Consider the following 23,449-nt stretch of genomic DNA (forward strand, 5'->3'; position numbering starts at 1 on the left):
CTTTTTCTCCTTTTGTGGCTTGCAAAATGTAACAAAAGCAACGGCACCTTTGTTGGCATTATGTGAAGTGCCTTATTTGGTTTTTCAAAAGCTGGGGGAGTTCTTGCTGCATTGATTTAACTGCCAAGAAAATCTCAGCACATACAGTCTACCTAATGTATTTCTCTCTTTGCCTAGGCTTCTGGGAAACAGTGATCAGTCTTGTAATACCGTATAGTCTATCAGTCTATCATGACCAACTCCCAAAAATATAGGTGGCTGTGTGTATGTGAAGCTTGGAAGAAAGGAAAACTCTTCTTGTAAGTTCCTCTCCATACACTAAGATCATTAATTTGTTTGAGGCATCTTCACATGAATGGACACTGGGAACACCCTTATGTATTGATAGCCACTGGCTTGGGAGTGCTGTCCATAGTAAGGCCATCCTGAAGTCAACTTTGTCTTTCTTCTTTGTCCTCTCATTAAAACAATCCTGGAACTTTCTTTGTCCTTGGGAGACTAAAGACAAAAATGTCCTTATTCTCCCATGCTTTAAATACATTAATATATTTTACAAATTTTTCTGCTGCAGGCACTTTACCATTCTTGCTGTTGGTGGTGCTTGCATTGTTTATGCATTTTATTTTTTTAGCATCATTTTTAGCTAAAAATATTTTATTACAATTTGAATGCAAAGTCAAGTACCCTGGGAACATGCTGTTTTGAAGAAGCGTATAGAAAATAGAACAAACAAAACCCACCCCCACTATTCCTACAAGGAAGACAGGATCAGAACAGCAAACAGCAGGACCCAACATCTTCCATTTAATCTCCACCAGGAGCTGGCACTTGTTATCTCTAAAGGGTCTTAATTGCCCCTTCAAAATGAAGACATCCCAAAATATTTTGCATTCCAATAGCTGTAACTACAACTGAATATTGCTGTGGAACAATCTGTTTCCTACCCCTTTAAAAGACTGTGGCTGTAAGCCCAAAGACTATATATCAGGGGTGTCAAACTGCCAGCCCACAGGCTGGATGCATCATAGTGAAACCACGCCCACCCCATTGCCAGCAAAGGCACAAAAGTCGTGATGTGTCGTGACACGTCACGTGATGTTGTGAGTTTGACACCCCTGCTATAGATCATCTGAGGGACTGGAGAAGGGTGCAGGTGAAGTCATCATTTCCATTATGAAAAATGTCTCAGTGATCCCAATGGGTGGATTCTCAATGGATGCAAGCTGACAGTTGGAACTGTTGGGCCTAGGTCTTTCATTAAGCAGAATACTCTGAAGTGTGGCTCTACAATGAATTTTATGTTTGCTGCTGTTCTTTTTGATCGAAGGAAATACTCGATGTCTTGTCAAGGATCATACTGAACTTCTATATTAGGGAGCGCAAGTGGCTAATGTCAACTTGTTGCCTTCCCAAAGCCTTGGGTGTAATTTGGGGTTAGCGTAGCCCCGGGAATTTTCCAGGGAGTTATGGAGTGTACGCTCAAGGGCATTTCGGGGGTTTGCCCCTATTTTGACGATGTGCTCATCGCCGGTGAATCCACTGAGGTACTTGCAAGGAGGCTCAAAGCCGTCCTTCAACGGTTCCGCACAGCGGGACTCAAATTGAAAAGGGACAAGTGTAAAATTGGAGTCCCTTCCACTGAGTTCCTGGGGTTCCGTATTGATGCCAAAGGCATCCATCCTGCAGAATCCAAGCTAAAGGCAATTCAGCTGGCACCAAGCCCCAGGTCAAAAGGAGAGCTTCAGGCATTTCTGGGTCTTCTAAATTTTTACCATGCGTTCCTTCCTAACAAGGCCACAGTGGCCGAGCTGTTACACTGGCTCTTAGACAAAAACACCCCATGGAAGTGGACTAAGGTTCACGAAAATAGTTTTAAGGCAGTAAAATCACTACTGTCCTCCAATTCAGTGCTTACGCACTTTAATGAAACATTGCCTGTATGCATTGCGTGTGACGCATCTCCTTATGGGTTGGGGGCTGTTCTAAGCCATTTGCCAAATGATGGGACTCAAGTCCTCATTGCCTATTATTCAAGGACATTGTCCTCAGCTAAGCGCAATTACACTCAAATTGACAAAGAGGCCTTGGCTATTGTGGCCGGGGTGAAGAAATTCCATGATTACTTGTATGGCAGGAAATTCACGGTCTTCACTGACCACAAGCCCTTGTTGGGGTTATTTACTACATATAGGCAGACGCCTCAAATACTGTCCCCTAGAATGTTAAGATGGTCCATTTTTATATCAGCCTACAGTTACAGGCTGGTTCACAAACCCGGCAAAGACATGGGCCACGCAGATGGCCTTAGCAGGTTGCCATTGCCACAGGTAGAGCCAGCTCCAGCTCCAGCAGCTTGCATCTTGTCAATTCAGGATTTGCCTGAGTTTCCCCTCCATGCTGGGGATGTGGCTGCAGAAACTGCTGCAGACAAAATTTTAAATAGAGTTTTGTCATGGATTCACACTGGGTGGCTTGAAAATAGCCCTGGACCAGAGTTCCAGAGCTACTTCACTCATTGACACGAGCTTTCAGCTCACAAAGGCTGCATTTTATGGGGGACCGGGGTTATTGTCCCCAGTTCATCAAGGCACCTTGTGCTTCAGTCTCTGCATGAGGGCAATCTGGGCATAGTCTGGATGAAGGCATTGGCATGGAGCTACCTATAGTGGCCAGGGTTAGATAAGGCTATCGAAGCCCAAGTACATGGTGTTACACGTGTCAACAGTCCAGACCAGAAATGCCACAGGCCCCTGTCCACCAATGGGAGGAGACTCATACACCATGGTCAAGGATTCATGTTCACTTCGCTGGGCCCTTTCAGGAACAGCTGTTTTTGATAGAGGTCGACAGCCACTCTAAATATTTGGAAGTAATTCCTATATCTACTACAACTATTGCTAGGACCATCCAGGTGCTTAGAAAGCTTTTTGCCACACATGGGCTGCTGGACGTCATAGTCTCGGACAATGGGGCCCAGTTCACAGTGGCAGAATTTCAAGCCTTCTTGAAGACTAACCTCATAAGGCATGCAACATCGGTTCCCTTTCACCCCTCGACTAACAGGCAGGCCGAATGCATGGTGTGCATGACAAAGGAGTTAATCAAGTGTATTGTGACCAGGTTTTGGCACCATAGGTTGGCTGATTTTTTGCTTTGCCAGCACAGTACGCCTTGCACAGCAACGGGCAAGAGCCCAGCAGAGGTTCGCTGGGGGAGAAGGCTAATCATGAAACTGGACCAGTTACATCCTGACCGGGTAGCAGCAGACACTGCATGCCCAAAGGCTCCAAGAGGGTTGCAAGTGGGTGATGGGGTGTGGGCCTGGAACTATGGGCATGGGAATTTGTGGGTGCCGGGTAAAATTGTCAAAATTTCCGGACCTCTTTCTTATGAGGTAGCTCTAGATGGTGGGCGAGTCGTTCACTGCCATATTGATGAGCTGTGGAAGCGCTTTGCAGAATGGCCACTAAGTGAGGACCTCATAGCAGGTCCGCAATTAGAGCCGCAAATTATTAACTGTCCAATGATATGTAGTGTTTCCAGCTACTGTTATTTAGCTGTTTGCTGATTTCTGACTCTTTTTAAATTTGCTTGTTTGTATATCTGACAAATGGGTTTTGAATGAGTCAAAAATATAAATTTGTCTTTAAAATCTGAGGCATAATTTTAAAAGTAAGACAAATCTAAATTAAATTGGGGATCTCCCAATAATTATTTTTCTATCTGTGGCTGGTAAAATTGGACAGAAGGAAGGTTTTTTAAAATTTCTACATAAAGACAATAAGGAAAAGGTTTAATTTCAATTAATTTCTCAGAACATCTTATTTGGAACTGAGATGAATTTTAAAAGATGTATTCTTTTAAAACCCTTCAGCCAAAATATTAAGTAATTAAGTCAAACAAAGGGTATAGCTCACCTCTAATCTTCTCCCTGTTTCTTTCATAGTGCTCACAGTAAATGGAGTGATCACTGCCATAATTTTCCTCTTAGCCTTGAATCTTTACCTAGCAACCATAATTCCACCTGCCTTTTTCTATTGACATCTGCTTCCCTTTCCCATGACATTGAAAGCTACTTGGAATGGAGGGAATTTTCATTACTTTGAAGCTAGAACTCTAGACTGGCTTCAGCCTGCTTCAGCATTATGTAGTGATAAGATGTTGTAAGGGCATGTCTTCCGCAAATGGCTATGGGAACATCTTTGCACACTGTGTAGATATTTTCTCTTGTCTGAATGCAACCTCATGTTTTCACCTGCTTGTCATATCCTCTCCACAACTCTTTCAGCACTAAGGATGTTACCTAGTTTGGGTAATGAAATGTCTGCAAGTAAACAACCACGCTCCGAGAGCACCAAGGACCACTCATTTCAACCCTGAGCTACAAATATTCTCCTTTATCAGTAACTCTTTCTCTCTTCAGATTGCTCCTCATTTCTTCTATGCATGATGTCTCTTGGCCTGCTTCCATAGTTCCTATAACCCTTCATCAGGTCAACAGAGGTGTACCTTTCTTTAATCCCTCTCATTGGACTCTTCTTCAATTTCTTAGGTCCTTCATCTGTTTCCACCACTTAGTTCTTTATTCTATGAACTATTCCTTTTTCTTTTGGGGCTGTCTGTTACTCACCATGTCTTCATTTTCTTGCCTGCAAAAGAAATGCTAGATTGAAAATTAGATTGGTAACCATGTAGCTGAATACTCCAAGCCAACATATTAAGGAGCAAGTAAAGCTGGCAAAGACTTTTCTGTTGCAAACATACCTTGGTAGATGCTTATATACTTCTCCTTCCAAAACCTCCTAAAACCATGACTGTTCCTAACAGTATTCTTCTTTGTACAGTTTTTCAAATGTTAATAACTTTTCAAGATACCACATGTTCTATAAATGGTTAATGCTTGCAGAACTCATCATTTCTAGAGTTTCTTTTGCCTATTGCACTTTGAAAAAAATCCATCCTTTTGCAACTGTATTTAGTCAACCTCTTGAAATTGAGCAAATGCTGGCTGTGTTGCTAATTTGTGCCCGTGTGTTTTATTGCATGAGGTTCAGTGGAACCTTGAGCATAATTTCAGCATATCAGGAAGTTGGAGAGACTTATTGTACTAATAAAAAAATGCAGAAGATATGGCGTGTGTCATACCATCTCCCACTAGAGTCTTTTCCTTCAGATTGTGAAAATAAATACCCAGTGCTCATCCCTTATTCATAACCTGGGTTGCTTTAGGTTCTTAATAATTAATTTTCACTAATGTAAACACCTTTTGAATTTATTTCATAAATATGATGTATCTAATCTCTTTCCTATCACACTTTGGGAAATATACCTGGCATGTTAAAAAGAAAAAGAGGCATAAGTGTGTTCAGGTGGGTCTGCAGTGAAGTAATGTATGGAGGATATCCTGCTCATTAGGCTTATAGCCTCCTCCTCATTCTTTCAAAAGCATATGCACTGCTGAAAGATATGCCCTGTTGAAATCAGAGGTACTTTACCTCTTGATAAATTGGGTTATGAGCCTCATGGTTATGTTAACTGAATCATTATTTCATCTTCCAGGGTTGGACATGGGCTTCTTAGCTTTTAACCTTACAACAAACCACTGAGATCTACAAGATCGGGAGTTAATAACTGTTTCAAGCTTAGTTAAACCCAACTTCAGGTTTCCTAGTTTTTTCAACAGAAGCCCAGACCAGTTCCTCTATGAGAGTCTTTCCCATCTTGTACCTAACCATGGCTTCAGTGTTCCCAACATCTCATTTTTCCTGCCATGTTTTCTTGTCTTCATCTCATCTTCAGTCCATGCCAAAAGCAGCTTTAAATCCTGGTGGTGCAGTTGTTGGAATGCAGCATTGCAGGCTGACTCTGCCCAGAGCCAGTAGTTCAATCCTGATGGAGCTCAAGGTTGACTCAGCCTTCCATCCTTCTGAGGTCAGTAAAATGAGGAATCAGATTGTTGGGGGTAATATGTTGACATTGTAAACTGCCCAGAGAGTGCTTGATTGTCTCTTCGAACTAGTACTGAAGAATGATGAACAACTGAGTAAATATTCTATATGTATATTTAGTATATACATGTAAACATAGAAAATATATAAAGAACAGTTGCTGGAATTGGGTATGTCTAGTTTAATGAAGAGAAGGACTAGGGGTGACATAATAGTTTGACTCCCTCTTCTTTGTGGCAACCCCTGAGATAGCAGTGTTCCACTATCTCAGGGGTTGCCACAAAGAAGAGGGAGTCAAACTATTCCCCAAAGCACTTGAAGGCAGGACAAGAAGCAATGGATGGAAATTAATCAAAGAAAGAAGGAGGAGAAATTTCCTGTCAGTTAGAACAATTAACCAGTGGAACAATCTGCCTCCAGAAGCTGTGAATGCTCCAACACTGGAAGTTTTTTAGAAGAGACTGGACAACCATTTGTCTGAAATGACTAGAAGACCTCCAAAGTCCCTTCCAACTCTATTATTCTATTCTATTCCATTCCATTCCATTCCATTCCATTCCATTCCATTCCATTCCATTCCATTCCATTCCATTCCATTCCATTCTATTCTATTCTATTCTATTCTATTCTATTCTATTCTATTCTATTCTATTCTATTCTATTCTATTCTATTCTATTCTATTCTATTCTATTCTATTCTATTCTGTAAAGTGTCTGTTTTAGAACATTCATTTTGGTTCTTACAGTTATTTTCATAATATTGTAGGTGTGGTCTCCAAATGCTCACTTTGCTCTGTAAAAAGACTAAGGCTGATGGTAAATTCAGATGTTCACTCACATGTTTGGTTGCTTCCGTGTGCAAGAACAGTTCCGACTGGACCCAACTTTCTATCATTTATTTTCATTGATTTCATTCAAATTACTATTGCTTTTCTGTGAAGACAAAAATGTGGCCATTCAAAGTCAATGGAGCATTTTATTCTGCATTTCATTGATGTAGTACGATGTTGCTAGTTGCTTAATTGTTAAAAACTTCAGTGACATAATGATGGATCTGGGAAGATGTCCCCATGATAAAAACATCATTATCTATGCAAAGCCAAGACAAAGCAAAGAACAACTACAACCAAAACAACTGCTAGAAATGGCCTTAAAAAACACCCCAAAGCCTAAAGAAAATGTTCCATGAAACGTGAACTTAGTGGGTGAATCTTCCTACTTGTTTTCAACCATTTCCTTCTTCTATTAGAACCAAAATGCTATCTCCTGGAAACACAATCCAAACAGCACAAAAAGACGAGTCCGAAAGCTCAGAAGAGTAAACCTCTGGTCCAGGTGACCAATCCAGATTCGATCTTGAAAGAAGTGAGTTGCTTGATGCTCCAGAAAACCCCATCTTTCCTTCTTTCTCCAATTATGCTTTCTCATGTTGAAACTGCAAAAACATGCTTTAGATTCTAATAACAAATTCTAACTGAGCTTTATTCAAATCAATCAAGTCTACTACCAGCCAGATACTATCGGATCCATGTTCTAGTTTTGATAAAGCCCAATTGATCATTTCTAACCACTGAAGAGATTACTTGTCAATGTATATTAGCTAAAACAGCAGTTAAATGTTTAATATCTACATGAATCAGCGAGATAGACAGATTATTAGCTCATAATGTACAATCTTTATCAGGTTTTGGTATAACTGTAATATGTGCTTCATGAAACAAAGAAAAAAATCCATTTGCAAAGATCGCATTATATAATTAATGGATTTTACTGCACGTTTTATGTCATTCCACGGGAAAGCCATCCAGTACTGGTACTTTACCATTACTTATATTTTTAAAAAGCTTTTTTCATCTCCTCTATAGTTGAAGGAGTAATAATTGTGAGTAGTATTACCATGGGAGGTTCACTTTTAGCCAAAAAATATATATATATCTTCACCAGAGAAGGTTTAAGATTTATTGTATTGAGTCATTAATATGAAATGAGCTGCCATATAAATTGATATAATAAATATAAATCTGACTAAATTTTTAAAAATGAAAAATTTATTTTCTCTGGGGAACTATGCATTTTATTGTTCCCATATCTTTAATGGCTGTGACAATTTTTTTCAACTTTTTTCTTTTACGCCAGGTGGTTTTCCATGATTGTGTCAGATATTTTACCAATTTTTTAAATATTTTTAACACAAACCTATTTACATACTTTCAATTTGCTGTAATAAGATATTAATCAATGTTATTCTTTTATAGTGGTCATGGGACACCTGGCCGTCTGTGTTCAAAGGTTTTTCCATTTGTCTACAAATTCATCTTGTAATTATTTTTAGTTTCTTCTTATATGATGCATGTGTAATAACGTTACCCTTTTTGGATGGAACCTTGTAGGGTAGGCAAGGCGGGTTATATGACGTGTGAGTTCCGGCACCTTTTTCTTTTACAAAAAAGGCACTGCTTATAACTGTCCCATTCCAAAATTAACAAACTAGTCTTTCCTGTAAAAAATTTTATTGCTGAGAATTCATCTGCTTTACTTTTTCTCTCATTTAGTACAGGGACTTTAAAATACCAGCTTTCAGATGGTTACTACATTGTTGTAGTTGTAAATTGAAGTTAATTGAGCTATGATCCAATATTTACAAGATGTCAGTTGGGCATGCTTGTTGAAATAATGTTCAAGAAACTCAAAAATAGTCAAGTAGAAAATAATGCTGATGCCCTGCTGGTTGAAAATTATACTCCTGTTTTTTTGGGTGCCAGGGTTCAGTGTATAATTACAGTGTATAATTGCATAAAGCATTCTTCTAAGTAAAAGGGCTAATCATATTTTCAGAGTTATATCTTAATAGTGGATAACTCTGGATATGAATTACAGAATATAAGATCAAACTAACTGAAGTAAGAAAAACAGTAATATATAAAAACAATACATGATAAAACAAAGAAAAACCAAAAGGGAAAACATAAGGGTGGTGGGGGGGAGAGAGACAATTTCAAGGAATGGTTTTTTTTCTTTCTATTGAGGAATGGATCTTTTGTCTTTCTCTGCCCAGGATCCATAACAACACACTTTTACATTTCATATTTTATTTAGCATATTTACTATTTACTATATTTTTATTTATTTGTTAACATTATCTGCCTGCTACCTATCCTTGGTTTACATGAAAAATCTCCAGAATCTGATAACCTTAAAACATGTTCTTTGAGCTGTTTTAAGGTGTTTAAGGCATTTAAGTCAAGCTATTCTCCAAATAGCTGGGACACGGTAATTCAGTGGGTTAGGATGCTGAGCTTATCGATCAGAAGGTCGGCAGTTTGGTGGGTCGAATCCCAAGTGCCGCGTAACAGAGTGAGCGCCTGTTACTCGTCCCAGCTTCTGCCAACCTAGCAGTTCGAAAGCACATAAAAATGCAAGTAGAAAAATAGGGACCACTACGGTGGGAAGGTAACAGTGTTCCGTGCGCCTTTGGCATCTAGTCATGCCGGCCACATGACCACGGAGATGTCCTCGGACAAGCGCTGGCTCTTCAGCTTTGAAACGGAGATGAGCACCGGCCCCTAGAGTCGGAAACGACTAGCATGCATGTGCGGGGCAACCTTTACCTTTACCTTTACCCAGGGCTTTTTTTCTCATAGAACGCTCAGAACGGAGTTCCGGCACCTTTTTTGGATGGAACCTTGTAGGGTAGGCAAGGCAGGTTGTATGACATGTGTGAGTTCCGGCACCTTTTTCTTTTACAAAAAAAGCACTGCCTTTACCTATTCTCCAAAGCACCTGAAGGCAGGACCAGAAGCAATGGATGGAAACTAATCAAGGAGAGAAGCAACCTAGAACTAAGGAGAAACTTCCTGACCATTAGAACAATTAACCAGTGTAGCAACCTGCCTCCAGAAATTGTGAATGCTCCAATACTGGAAGTTTTAAAGAAGAGACTGGACAACAATTTGTCTGAAATGATAGGGTTTCCTGTCTGAGCAGAGGGTTGGACTAGAAGGTCCCTTTCAACTCTTCTATTGTTATGGTTATTATCTCCTGCTTTCACCAATAAATGTTTCTCCAACTGCCCTGCAGAAGACAATAGTTTCCACTTAATTCCTAAGAATGAGGGGCCGGGGATAGGGGGTGGGCAGTCTGCCTTTGGGGGTTAAATTGTTCCAAAGTGAGAGATATGCCATTGAGAATGCCTTGTTTTGAATTCACCATTCTGATTGCTTTTGGTGCTTTGAACCCTCATCTTTTCAGTGGTTCCTACAAAGATGAGGGGGTCAAACTATTTTCCAAAGCACCTGAAGGCAAGACAAGAAACAATGGATGGAAACTAACCAAGCAGAGAAGCAACCTACAACTAAGGAGAAATTTCATAATGGTGAGAGCAATCAACCAGTGGTACGACTTGCCTTCAGAACTTGTAGGTGCTCCATCACTGGAGGCTTTCAAAAAGAGACTGGACAACCATTTGTCTGAAATGGTATAGAGTATCCTGCTTGAGCAGGGGGTTGGACTAGAAGATCTCTGATGTCCCTTCCAACTCTATTATTCTATGTTCTATGCTCTGGTGATGGGTATCTGTAGCATTTTTTGTCAACCACAATGTGTAGAATTGACAACTTTTTCCCAGAGAAGATGGGCTTGGCAGTTACTATGGCCTACCTCAGCCATATAGACAGTGGTGGGATTCAAATATGTGAACAACAGGTTCTCTGTGTGGATGCTGCTTCTGGAAGTCTATTCTGGGCCTGGGCAACAAAATATTAGCTACCAGTTCTGCCAAACTGGTGCAAACTGGCTGAGTCCCGCCATTGCAAATAGATCTTTATAGATGGCAACCTGCATCTAGAGCAGGTTGCCATTGAGTTGGTCCTAAAACCTTCCTTGCAGCTGGTGTAGCTCTTTTATTGCAATAAAAGACTGTAGACAAGACAGCAGTTGCTTTCTGATAAGCAATCAAATTTGGGACTGAACACCTTTGTCATAGTTGGACTCCCAGGGAGAATGTTTTACTCATGCTTTGGTGGGTTTCTTCATGGCTCTTCAATAATTCCACAAACCATTGGATACATTTATAAGCACCCTTTCATTTGCTGATCTCTGGTGAGTATGAATTTTAGAGGTGTCTTTTCTTTTAAACATTTTTTACAGACACATGATGGCACAGCTACATAAAAAGAGGTACAGGTAGCCCTCGACATACAACAGTTCATTTAGTGACTGTTCAAAGTTACAACAGGATGAAAAAAAGTCACAACAGTTTTTCACTCTTATGACCTTTGAAGCATCCCTCTGGTCACATGATCAAAATTCAGATGCTTGGCAACTGACTCCTATTTGTGATGGTTGCAGCATCCTGGGGACATGTGCTCACCTTTTGTGACCTTCTGGCAAGCAAAGTCCGTGGGGAAGCCAGTTTCACTTAACAGCCATGTTACTAATTTAACCACTGCAGCAATTCACTTAACAAATGTGGCAAGGAAAGTCATAAAATGGGGCAAAATTCACTTATCAAATGTTTTAATTAGCAACAGAAATTTGGCCTCAGTTGTGGTTGTAAGTTGAGGACTACCTGTAGTACTCAAATACTACAGCTTAGTTTCTCAAAGTGCAGATGCATCCCAAGTACTTTGCTTTCAGAGCCTGGCACTTCTGACTTCTCTTTTATCGACCTTCCTTCCCCTCATTTTCTGAGGAATTTTGGAGAGCTTTTTCCTGCAGGATAAAATGCATTATGTGTGTTAGGTATTGGGCTTAATTGTAACACCACGTGGTAAGCTGGAGCTAGCTAATGGCTCCCAGCAACTCAAACACCCAGTCTCCAGTGCTGCTATTGGCTGCCCCTAGGCGGCAATGGGTTGCTTTAAACCTATTGGCTGCCATCTAGGTGCCAGGCTATAAATTGCTGCAGGCTTCAGCTCAGTTCCTCAGTTCAGATCCTGCAAGTAAATAAACATGACCATTGCTGAACTTACTCGCCTCGTCTTCATTCCTGCGCAACGAACTCACTACACAACAATGTGCATCTTCCAAATGGGGCAAAAGGAAAGGAAAAATACAGAATGTATATGTAGGGAAAAGCAAAGTGCAGGGGAGAGTAAGAAATGAATACTGCACCCTTACTGCAGAGATGTATCTCCTGTGAAAGTGTAGAGAGCAAATTTTCTGGGGAAATTGTGAACACGAACTGTCCCTAGAGTGAGTACCTCCAGAGTCATGAGCTGAACCGAGATGAAAAAGAGAAAGCAGAGAAAAAGACTGAAGGTCAGACCCATCAAGCTTTTCAGGGTATGTTGAGGGAGAGGGAACAGAGATTAGCAGCAGTATTGACTTTTTTCTGGAAATGTAAGATTTAGAAGCTTTAATTGAAACATTGGCCTTTGCCTTGACACTTGGAGCACTGAAATCTTGCTGAAAAATCTTGCTTCTTGGTGAAAGGTATGACATCTGTGACAGGAACGATTCACATAGCAACAACAGAATCTGCATGACAGCTGTTGAATTATCTTTTGTTTCATTTGTACTATAGCTATATTTTCATTGCAGTGGGTAAACAGCAGTATTTTTCAGCCAGGTAATCCATATTAGGAACATCAAAATGCTGCATGGAGAAAGCTTGGGACTCGGACAAATCAGCCATCAACAGGTACATACAGATAAAGAACATTTACACCATTCAAAAGAGAGAGAAAAAGCTAAAAAGGAAACAAAAAAGAACAGAACACCTCCTCAGTACAGGGATAAACAGGGATTAACCCCAAGAAACAAGCAGTAAACAATATCCTAATCAAGGAACTATCAACTCAGAGAAACATGCATTAAACAATAGCCTAATCAAGAAACTACCAGGGAAAAAACAGCACTTCTACCAACATTGACAATCAAGCTACTCTATATAAACAGAGAACAAACTTCACACTCTTCTTGCACTGAAGATGGTACCTAGTTGGGTAACAAAACATCTGCATACAAACAAGCAAGGTCAGAGAGCATCAAGGACTCCAATGAGAAATCTAGTGGAAACAGATTCAGCATTCTACTCTAAGGTACTTCATAATGGGAAGCAGGTTAAAATCAAGCAATCTTTACCCTGAAGATAAAAATATCTGCAAGATATTCTCAGGAGTGAAGATCCTAGCCTTCTTGTGTATGATACCCTTGTGGAGATTTGTCCCATTCTGCCTGAGGGTCTACGACAACCTGCCACAGCCAACTCACCATAGCCAGCTCGCTGCAAACCACTTGAAATGAAATGCGAATGACAAAAATTCAAATATGTTTTAAATGAGTTTAAATAATTAAATGATTTTAAATAAGTAAATTGAATTGTTGAATTGTCCCACAGAGAGCTGTCTGGTTGTAAGCTGGTCATGCCAAGTTGTCTTGCAGTGAGTTGGCCATGGTGAGTTGGCTGTGGAGAATTGGCCATGGCGATTTGCCCCACTCTGCCTGAGGAGTGCTATTATTTTCCACTTAAACCTTATTTTTAAAAACTAAGGCAAGTCTAGTTCCCTCGATCTAGCTTCATAAGACTTAGTTTCAGTCCCCTTTTCTTCCTTTTTTTTGGGCTCTGTTTTCTTTATACAGTTTACCTGGAGATTAGTTTGAGATTCTTTCTTCGTAGTGCTCAAAAATATTTCTGCAGTCAGCAATTGACTGGTACAAAGTAATAAATGTTGCATATTGCTATGCAGGTTCGCATCCCACCAGGCTCAAGGTTGACTCAGCCTTCCATCCTTCCGAGGTAGGTAAAATGAGGACCCAGATTGTTGGGGACAATTAATCTGACTTTGTAATAATGCCGCTTGGGGTGTGTATGAAAGCCCTAATAAGCAGGCATATACATAGAATGAAGGCTACTGCTAAGCTTGTAAGCCGCCCTGAGTCTTCGGAGAAGGGCGGGATATAAATGGAATTAAAATAAAATAAATAAAAATAAAATAAAATAATCCAAAGCTCAACATCCTTATAAGTAGGCATTATAAGTAGGCATTATAAGTAGGCATAAGTAGGGCCTTCTCTGTGGGTGCCCCGGCACTATGGAACCAACTGCCGGTTGAGCTCCGGATGGCATCGGACCTCCGATCCTTCCGTCGCGGGTTGAAGACCCACTTGTTCGAGTTAGCTGGTCTGGCCTGAAGGGGAATATGGGTTTTTTAATTGGTTTTATTATTTTACTATTGCTGTATTTTAATTGGGCATGGTTTAATTCTCTTCTAATTTTTGTATACCTATTTATATATGCCCTGTGAACCGCCCTGAGTCCCTAGGGAGAAGGGCGGTATAGAAATCCAATAAATGAAATGAATGAATGAATGAATACATATGTACTACATCTCAACAGATAATATTAGCATGCACTTCTTCTTCAGATCCTGTTAATTGTGGCACAAGATGCCTCACTATTTTTATAGGACACATCTTCATGACATCATCTTTAAATCCCATTTAAAGGATACTGCCAAAAGTTAGGTAAGGAAACAAACATACAAAGCTTCTCTTTCTCCATCACTGATACTCAGAAAAGCAGAAAACAGCAAACAATGTTACCATTCTTTGCTAATCTCCGTTCTTTCTTGACACCATTTCTAAAGTTCTTTTATTGTGATTCATCTCTTCTTCTTCTTATAGGCCTCCTATTTGATTTTTAATTTTTCGTTATGATTTTTGCATAGCCACACTAATTTTGGGTATTTTCTTTCTTTATTCTTTTCTTATTGGAATTGCTTGTAATTGTGCTTTTAGCACCTCTTGTTCTGAGTTTGTTAAAATCCGTTTTCCTAAACATTAGTATAGCTTTAGTCGCCATTGAAACTCAAAACTTCCAGCATTATATAATCAATTTTCTTCAAACCTATTACTATTTCCACTGTCTGCTACCTTTGGGCTTGGATCAAGTCAAGAATAACTGATCCCTGTGCCTTCCTTTGTCAGCTGAAGGAAATAAATGTCAGTAAGACAGTAAAAAGGATCCTGCATGGTATAACATAGAACATAGAATAAAAGAGTTGGAAACGATCTCAGAGGTCTTCTAGTCCAATCCCTGCTTGAATGGGAGACATTATACCATTTCAGACAAAGGGTTGTCCAGTCTCTTCTTAAAAGCCTCCAATGATGGAGCACCCACAACTCCTGAAGGCAAGAAGGTTAATTGCTCTCACCATTACAAAATTTCTCCTTAGTTCTAGATTGCTTCTCTCCTTGATTAATTTCTATCCATTGTTTCTTGTCTTGTCTTTTGTTCTTTTGGAAAATAGTTTGACCCCCTCATCTTTGTAGGAGCCCCTCAAATATCGGAAAACTGCTATCATGTTATCCATACTCCTTCTTTTCATTAGACTAAAAGGTAAACATAAAGGTTCCCCCGCACATGCGTGCTAGTCGTTTCCAACTCTAGGGGCTGGTGCTCATCTCTGTTTCAAAGCCGAAGAGCCAGCGCTTGTCCGAGGACGTCTCTGTGGTCATGTGGCCGGCATGACTAGATGCCAAAGGCGCACGGAACACTGTTACCTTCCCACCGTAGTGGTCCCTATTTTTCTACTTTTATTTTTACGTGCTTTCGAACTGCTAGGTTAGCAGAAGCTGGGATGAGTAACAGGCACTCACTCTGTTATGCGGCACTCTGGATTCGACCCGCCAAACTGCCAACCATCTGATCGACAAGCTCAGCATCCTAACCCACTGAGCCACTGCGTCCCTTTTCATTAGACTAGACATACCCAATTTCTGTAATCGTTCTTTGTATGTTTTATCTTCCAATCCTCTAATCATTTTTGTATTTCTTCTCTGCACTCTTTCAACATCTTTTTTATATTGTGGTGACCAGAACTGGATGCAGTATTCCAAGTGTGGTTCTTCTAAAGGTTTGTAGCCAAAAACCTTCCTTTGCCATTGCAATATTTTATGCCACTTGAAGGAATTGTAGTTTACTTTTGGGAAGCTTCATCCAGCACTTCTTTTTTAATTAGGTGATTAATAGTAGATACCAAAATGATATTGCTTTTATTCCATTTATATATTGTAACTCTGAGGCTCTTGATAGTGGCACCAAATTAATTCCTTTCTATTTCTGCCTTGATGTGAATATTTTCAATAACAAAGCAATTTTCTTCATCTTTTTCTGCCATTTCGGTAGAACAAATTTTGAACAGGTTGGATCCTTAAGTTTCTGCATTCCAATGACAAGAACTGCTCTGTAGGATCTTAATTATACAAATTAAATCATATATGTAATAAGAGATCAAGCTTATTTTTAATACTCTATGCATTAGTAAATAAGCAACAATACTCTGAAGTATATGAGTTTCTTCTGATGCTTCCCCAAAGATTCAGTAGGATAGTTTCTCTGTCATATTACTCTTGAGAATAAGATGCAGAAGTTTCCCCCCCCCCCCTTGAACTTCTTACCTCTGGGTTTTTATCCATAGTCTGTGAAGGATTTATTTTAAAGCTCTTTTAATCAAGTTTGCCATGCTTTGTCCAAACAGGTTTTTCTCAATCCTGGTGATGCATAGTCTAATCTGTGCCAAGAGTTCATCAGGTAATGCAGCTTATATTCCTAGGAACCAAACATTTTTCACTAATATAATTTCTATAGCTAGTAATTATTTCCTCTCCAAGTCTTGCTTTTTCCAGTCTTCAGCCTTGGACAGGAAGGATGGTGGAGGCTACCACCTGAATTTTTCCAGAATTCTGATATCTAAGGGGACAAGGCTGCACTGTAATCTTTCCTAGCAATATTAATTGTCCTCAAATTATTTATTTATTTATTTATTTATTTATTTATTTATTTATTTATTTATTTATTTATTTATTTAATTTGTATACCGCCCTTCTCCCGAAGGACTCAGGGCGGTGAACAGGGCAATACATATTAAAAGACAGAATACAAAAATTAAAAAAGATTAAACAAGGTGCCCACAAATAAGTTAAAATGCATTAAAAGCAGGTTAAAACACATTACGTAATAAAACCCAACCCCATCCCATCAGGCCAGGCCAGCTTGTTCGAAAAGGTAAGTTTTTAGATCGCGCCAGAAGGAGCGGAGGTCAGGCGCCGTCCGGAGCTCGACCGGAAGATGGTTCCATAAATCCGGCATGCCCACAGAGAACACCCTCCCCCTGGGGGTCACCAGTCGGCATTCTTTGACCGGTGGCACCCTGAGGAGGCCCTCTCTGTGGGAGCGTACTGGGCGGAGGGAAGTCGACGCCGGCCGCAGGTGCTCCCCAAGGTATTCTGGACCCATGCCATGTAGGGCTTTGTAGGTCATTACCAACACCTTGAATCTCACCTGGAAGACAACTGGAAGCCAATGCAGCTCACGGAGCAGAGGTGTAACATGGGAGTGTCGGGAAACTCCCAACACAACTCTCGCGGCTGTATTCTGTACCAGTTGGAGCCTCCGAGTAATGGGTAAGTGGGGAAGTGGGAAGTGGGAAGAAATACAGGTAGTCCTCAACTTACAACAGTTCATTTAGTGACTGCTCAAAGTGGCAACGGCACTGAAAAAAGTCACATGACCATTTTCTGCCTTTACGGCCATTGCAGCATCCCCATAGTCATGTGACCAAAAATTCAGACTTTTGTCAACTGACTCATATGGCTGGTTGGGGAATTCAGGGTGGGTGAGTGGGTGAGTATTGAAGCCCATGCAACTTAAAAGTTGCCAAGGTTGAGAAACACTGAAATAAAGAAATACATTTTGTTGGACACTAGGTTCTTTGCTTCAATGACGAGACGAGGCGAGTGAGTTCAGCAAAGATCATTGTTTATTGCTTGCAGGATCTGAACTGAGAAACAGGGCTGCGAATTCAGCAATTTATACCCTGGCCTCTAGGTGGCAGCCAATAGGTTTAAAGCAACCTATTGCTGCCCTAGAGGCAGCCAATGGTGGTGCTGGAGACGGGTTGTCTGAGGAGCTGGGAGCTGTTAGCCAGCTTCCCTGCTTAAGCAACCTTCCAGCGATTAACCCACATGGTGTTCCCTTAACAAGACAAAGCCCAATACATTACACTTTTTGTACTGCTGATTTTTCTGAGTCTACTTTCACTTCTGCAAAACCACCCAGAAGAGAACGGCCTGCCAAAGAGGGATGAACTTGTAGCAGTGTAGCATTTTCTATTCAGTAGCAGGAGGCAGGGATAGTAGAAGAATCATCCTGAGCGGGAGGATAAACAATCTGCTTCTTGCCTTCCATAAAGTCTTCTCATTTTCCCTTTGGGGACTGATATTTCTTACTTTCTATTGCTGGGAAAAATTGAGCTGCCAGCAAATGCTTTCAACAAAGGGAAGGCAGCCATACAGTGATACTACCACACAACGTAAATGTGCTTCTAAGTTATGAACGCAGATGTGTTCATTATAAAAAAAAGGCTCCTAAGAGTGATACGAGGCTGGGAAAAGATGCAAGCTTTCTTTTGTGTCGTTTTGCTAGGATTCTAGTTTGTGAAAGTGCGGTATAATAGAATAATCAGCCAAACATTGGAAACTAAGGTGACAGGGGGAAGTAACAAGGAGAGGCAGCTAAGTGACTACAGTGTAAAGCTGCAAACCAATGCATTCACCAATGTGCAATCATTTTAAAAGAACCTTAAAAAGCATCTGGAGCCTGTGATCAGGTTTGAACTTCCTTTGGTGTTTTTACATTGCTTGTCCAGCTTCTGAAACTATGATAAAGTCCATGCAACTTAACTCAGAGTTCTCGAAATTTCAGAGGCTACTTTATTGCATGCTCCATCACTGGAGATTTTTAAGAAGAGATTGGGGTAAGTAATCTCCCCAGAGTAGAGTTAACCTAACCAAAAATGGGAGAGAAGGGGAGAGGAAGGCTTTCTGCCAGCGCATACTACACTGTGCACTATTTGCAAAAAGATGTGGGGGGAATTGTTCTAGTCTTAACAAATGCTAGGTTTTTGAAAGATACTGTACCTTTAACCCAAAGATGCTTTTCACGAGGCAACAGGTTCCGAGAGGTTTCCACACCCATTTGAACCACTCAGGTGACCATGAGGACACAGGTAAGCTTCCAGTTAGCTTTAACGACTCACTAAAAGAATGCAAATGAGTAGGAGTAGTCTGCAGGAGGATAAATCTTTCCATTTCCCACCATGCAGTCAGAGCTGAAGAAGCTTCTTGGATGAGAAGCAAAACATCTTCAAGGAAAAACAAGGAAGTTCAGTTGCATCGTGAAAAAGCATCTTTGGGATAACTATGACCTGGGTGACTGAGAATCTCCATAGACCAGGCATATCAAACTAGCGATGTCACATGATGTTGCGTGACGTATTGCAACTTTTTCCCCATTGCTGGGGAAAAAGACTGCACCTTTAAGGAGACTGTTCATTCAATAGCTTGCTGTTGTTTAACATCTCTAGTGTACTTCTTCATTTTTTAAATAACATTTTATTAAGTTGCAAAGTAAAATACAAATACAAAGGAAAGAGTAGGACACAGTGGGTAGGAAAAAGGGAGAAGAAAGGGAGGGAAATGAAGGGAAAAGAAAAGTGTTTGACTTCTGACTTCCCCTCTTGCAGTAGAATAAAGCATTAACTTCGAGCCTCAACTTTTTACTTTTTCACAATAGTACAAACTAGCCATTTCTGTAACAACAAATCAATCTAATCTAGTGTATTTGTTCATGACTTGCTTTTAGTTTGCTCTTCCTTAATAAAAAAAGCTGTGAGGAGTTCATAATTAGAAGTACAATGTTCTTTTTTCTTAAGGTAAAGGTAAAGGTTCCCCTGCACATGCGTGCTAGTCATTTCCGACTCTAGGGGCCGGTGCTCATCTCTGTTTCAAAGCCGAAGAGCCAGCACTTGTCCGAGGATGTCTCCATGGTCATGTGGCCGGCATGACTAGATGCCAAAGGCGCACGGAACGCTGTTACCTTCCCACCGTAGGGGTCCCTATTTTTCTACTTGCATTTTTAGGTGCTTTCGAACTGCTAGGTTGGCAGAAGCTGGGACAAGTAACAGGCACTCACTCTGTTATGCGGCACTTGGGATTCGACCCGCCAAACTGCCGACCTTCTGATCTACAAGCTCAGCGTCCTAACCCACTGAATCACCGTGTCCCTTTTTTCTTATTGGATGCTTTCTCGTGGGAGAGGGCTTGATGCAAGGGTTTGTAAGAATAAATTCTATAAGAGCAGAAAGAGATGCCCCTTGGAAAATTCCTTGGGGAGAACAGTTCTTGAGTCGAAGTCCTGGGTTAGAACAAAAGCCACCCAATGCAGTGGAAACTGAGCTTTACTTGTGCATCAGAAATTGTTCCTGGGGAACAATGATGTTAGGTGTTAGGAGATAAGTTTAATGGTGTTAGGTGATAAGTTAAAGTCTGATATTTTTGTCACATTTATAGAGAGTAGATATTGTTTCTATAGCCACAAGATGAACCATGTGTTCATTTTGAAGAATCAGGTTGCTAAAGAACCCACTTGCTATGGTATCCACAGCAAACTTCAAAGGCCATTGATTGGCTCTGTGGTTTCAGGTGAATCACTTCTTTCAAATTTGTTTGCATCTTAGAAAGAACTGGAGTTAAACTACTACAGTACTCACTTTGGTTCCCTAATGGAAGATTTTAGCTATTATAGATAGATGAAAAATAAATAAACAAACAAACAAACAAACAAACAAACAAATAAATAAATAAATAAAGGAGGGAGGGAGGGAGGGAGGGAGGGAGGAAGGAAGGAAGGAAGGAAGGAAGGAAGGAAGGTTTTCAAAGTGCAGGAATGCTAGTAGGAAAAAGAAATACATACCATGAGATCCTCAGGGGTGATAAGTTTCCTTAATTGTTTTCTATCAATTATCTTGCAAAAAATAGCTCTCTCCAACTTCCCCTTGACCATATATTTATTCTAAGTTCATCTTCTTAGCTCCAGGCATCTCAGTTTTTATGTGATACTTTACATCATCCCTAGATAGTAGCTAAGAAAACCTGGACTACTTCCCAAACCTTAAAATGAATTTTAAAATATCTTTAAATATCCATATTTGCCTTTTACCTAAAAGTAAAAGATGGCAAATTAAATGAAGATTTAATGTCCTGATTTTGTACTTAAAAGAGAGAGAAAGAAAGAGAGAGACTGCACAGTAAGTAGGAATGATCCTGCTTTTCCAATAGCTCTTGCATTTTTAATTATGCTTTTATTTGTTGGTATCTTTCTAAAGGAGTAGACCAAAGAACAGAAAATAAACCTTAAGTACTTCAGCTTCCTTCTAAAACCTCTATTATTCTTGGGACTTCCAAGAAAAAAAAATGTTTACCTGAAGACAGCTTTGCTAAAAACAGAGCCTATAACCATGGTGGAATTTATTCAGATTGACAAATTTTAACCATGATGAAATGAAGAGCCAGTGAACTGACTGGAAAAAGAGAGGACTTGGGATCTCCAAAAGTGAGCCAGACAGTTGCTACTTGCAGGGAGATTTCAAGACAATGGTCTCCAGTGGGTTTAAAGCTCTGGGAGATAATGGAATAACCATCTTGCTGAAATCTTGGTCAGCACCCTTCAAAAAGGACATGGAGCTTGCATAATTCATTTTCTAATAAACTTTGGATATTGCTTGTTAACTGCAATTTTCAACTATTATTGGATTCAGATTGACAAATTTTAAGCACTGTGAATTTCCTTCAGTTCTTAGTGAAAGATCTTTTCAATAGAAGTTTAAGGACTTAAAAAAATCTTTTGAAATAAACAGCAAAAGGGTAATTAGAACTTTGATTTTGAAAGTTTCAAACAGACTAAGGGTTGAGATTGATTTGAAATAACATTGGAATTAATCATAAGAATCCTCTCCCATGGGAAAATGATTTTGTTTTCGTTTTTTTTAAAAGATAGTATTAGACTTTGAAGGTTAGACTGTAGAAGGAACTAGAAGAAACTAAAAATTACAACTACAGAACACTTAAATTTGAGTTACCAATACAGAATTAAACAAAATATTTCAACATTGGACATATTGAAGGATATTTTTGAAAAAATAACAGTGGAAATTAATTTGAAGAGTGTCTGCCTTTTTAGATTGTTTTTAAAAGATGTTATGGAAGAGGAACATATTTTACATGACAAGATTGAGACCGATTTAAAAGTGGATTTCAAAATGACAGGGTACAAAGATGATACGAAAAAAGATGCTACACTGGATATACACAAGAAACTTGTGGATGTCTTATTAAATAAAAGTGGCATGCAAATAATAAACCAAGAGAGTCACCATGATAGTTTCATATATATTGAATTTACAAAGGAGTTTTGTTAAAACTTTGAAGAATTTTGTGAGAAGGGACAAAGTATATGAAGTTGGCTTATTTGATCAAGGTCAGAATAAATATGTTGTTATCTCTAGTAAACCTGTATAGACTTTTTCTGACATCAGGACTGAAATGACAAGGCTTTATGGATTTGTTTGTAGACAAGAGATGGGATATATGAAGAACACATCATTTGTTGTATTTTAAGAGAAGGTAGTAAGTTACTAAAATTGTTTATACTTGTGATGAAGGGGGAAGTCATTTCCTTATATATTTCTCCTCTTTTTCTTTATCATATTCTTTTACTTTTAGATTGTATTTTTAACTGTAATTGTGATGCCCCCCAGCATATAATTTGTGTAAATACTATTGTTGTTCTCTGACCTCATCTAGTGGCTGGGCCCAAATACCAATCTTTATTGTTTGGAAGCTGAGCCGGCCCTTTAAGGGTCATCTATCCATCAACCCTCATTCCAAAAACCAGTGCATCCTGGGAAACCAGACTCCATTTCCTTTAGCATTTGGAGGAAACAGAAGCACCAGGAAGGATCCAGCCTAATCTGTGACACACATTCAACAGGACAAAAATCCACATTCCATACACACAACATTGTTGGTGAGATTTAGATTTATCTGTATTTGTTAATTTTATTTTGTATTTGGGTTTCTACTGTATGTGTTTCTAGTTTTCCCAATTTCACCACCCTGTTCCTTTAATACAGATCTACTGAAACAGTCTGGTTTATTGGAGGATAAGTGGGTCTAGCTGCACATCAACCTGCACATAGGGTAACATATAGAAAGGACAGAACAGTAATTGTTAGTAAAATTACTATAGACCTCTGTTATTCTCTCTCTCTCTCTTCTCAAGTTATGTTACCTGGTAATGAGCAAATTGCAGCAGGTCAAAGATGGGGAAGATGGTTTCACTTATGAAATGATTCATGAAAATCTAGCTGCTAAGATTAAGGGCTGTGAGAAGTTATTAACAAGATTGTCTGACAGCATGTCATTTTACAAAACAAATGGGTTGTCTGCACCTCTAGTTTTACTACTGAATCCTTTCTGCAGTTTTATAGGAAGCTGTCTATATTGATTATAGTCTCATGCTCTAGATTTTGAGGGTGAGGCCTGTGAGGCTGTATGGAATACGCTTCTGAGTTTTGCAAAAACTAGCAATTGAAGAGTTATTGGGCTTGCGTAGCCAATTATGAATGTGAACATCCTATTGTTTATCATTAAAATGAAGA

Source organism: Vipera ursinii (genome assembly GCF_947247035.1).
Source record: "Vipera ursinii genome assembly, chromosome: 2".
NCBI lineage: Eukaryota > Metazoa > Chordata > Lepidosauria > Squamata > Viperidae > Vipera > Vipera ursinii.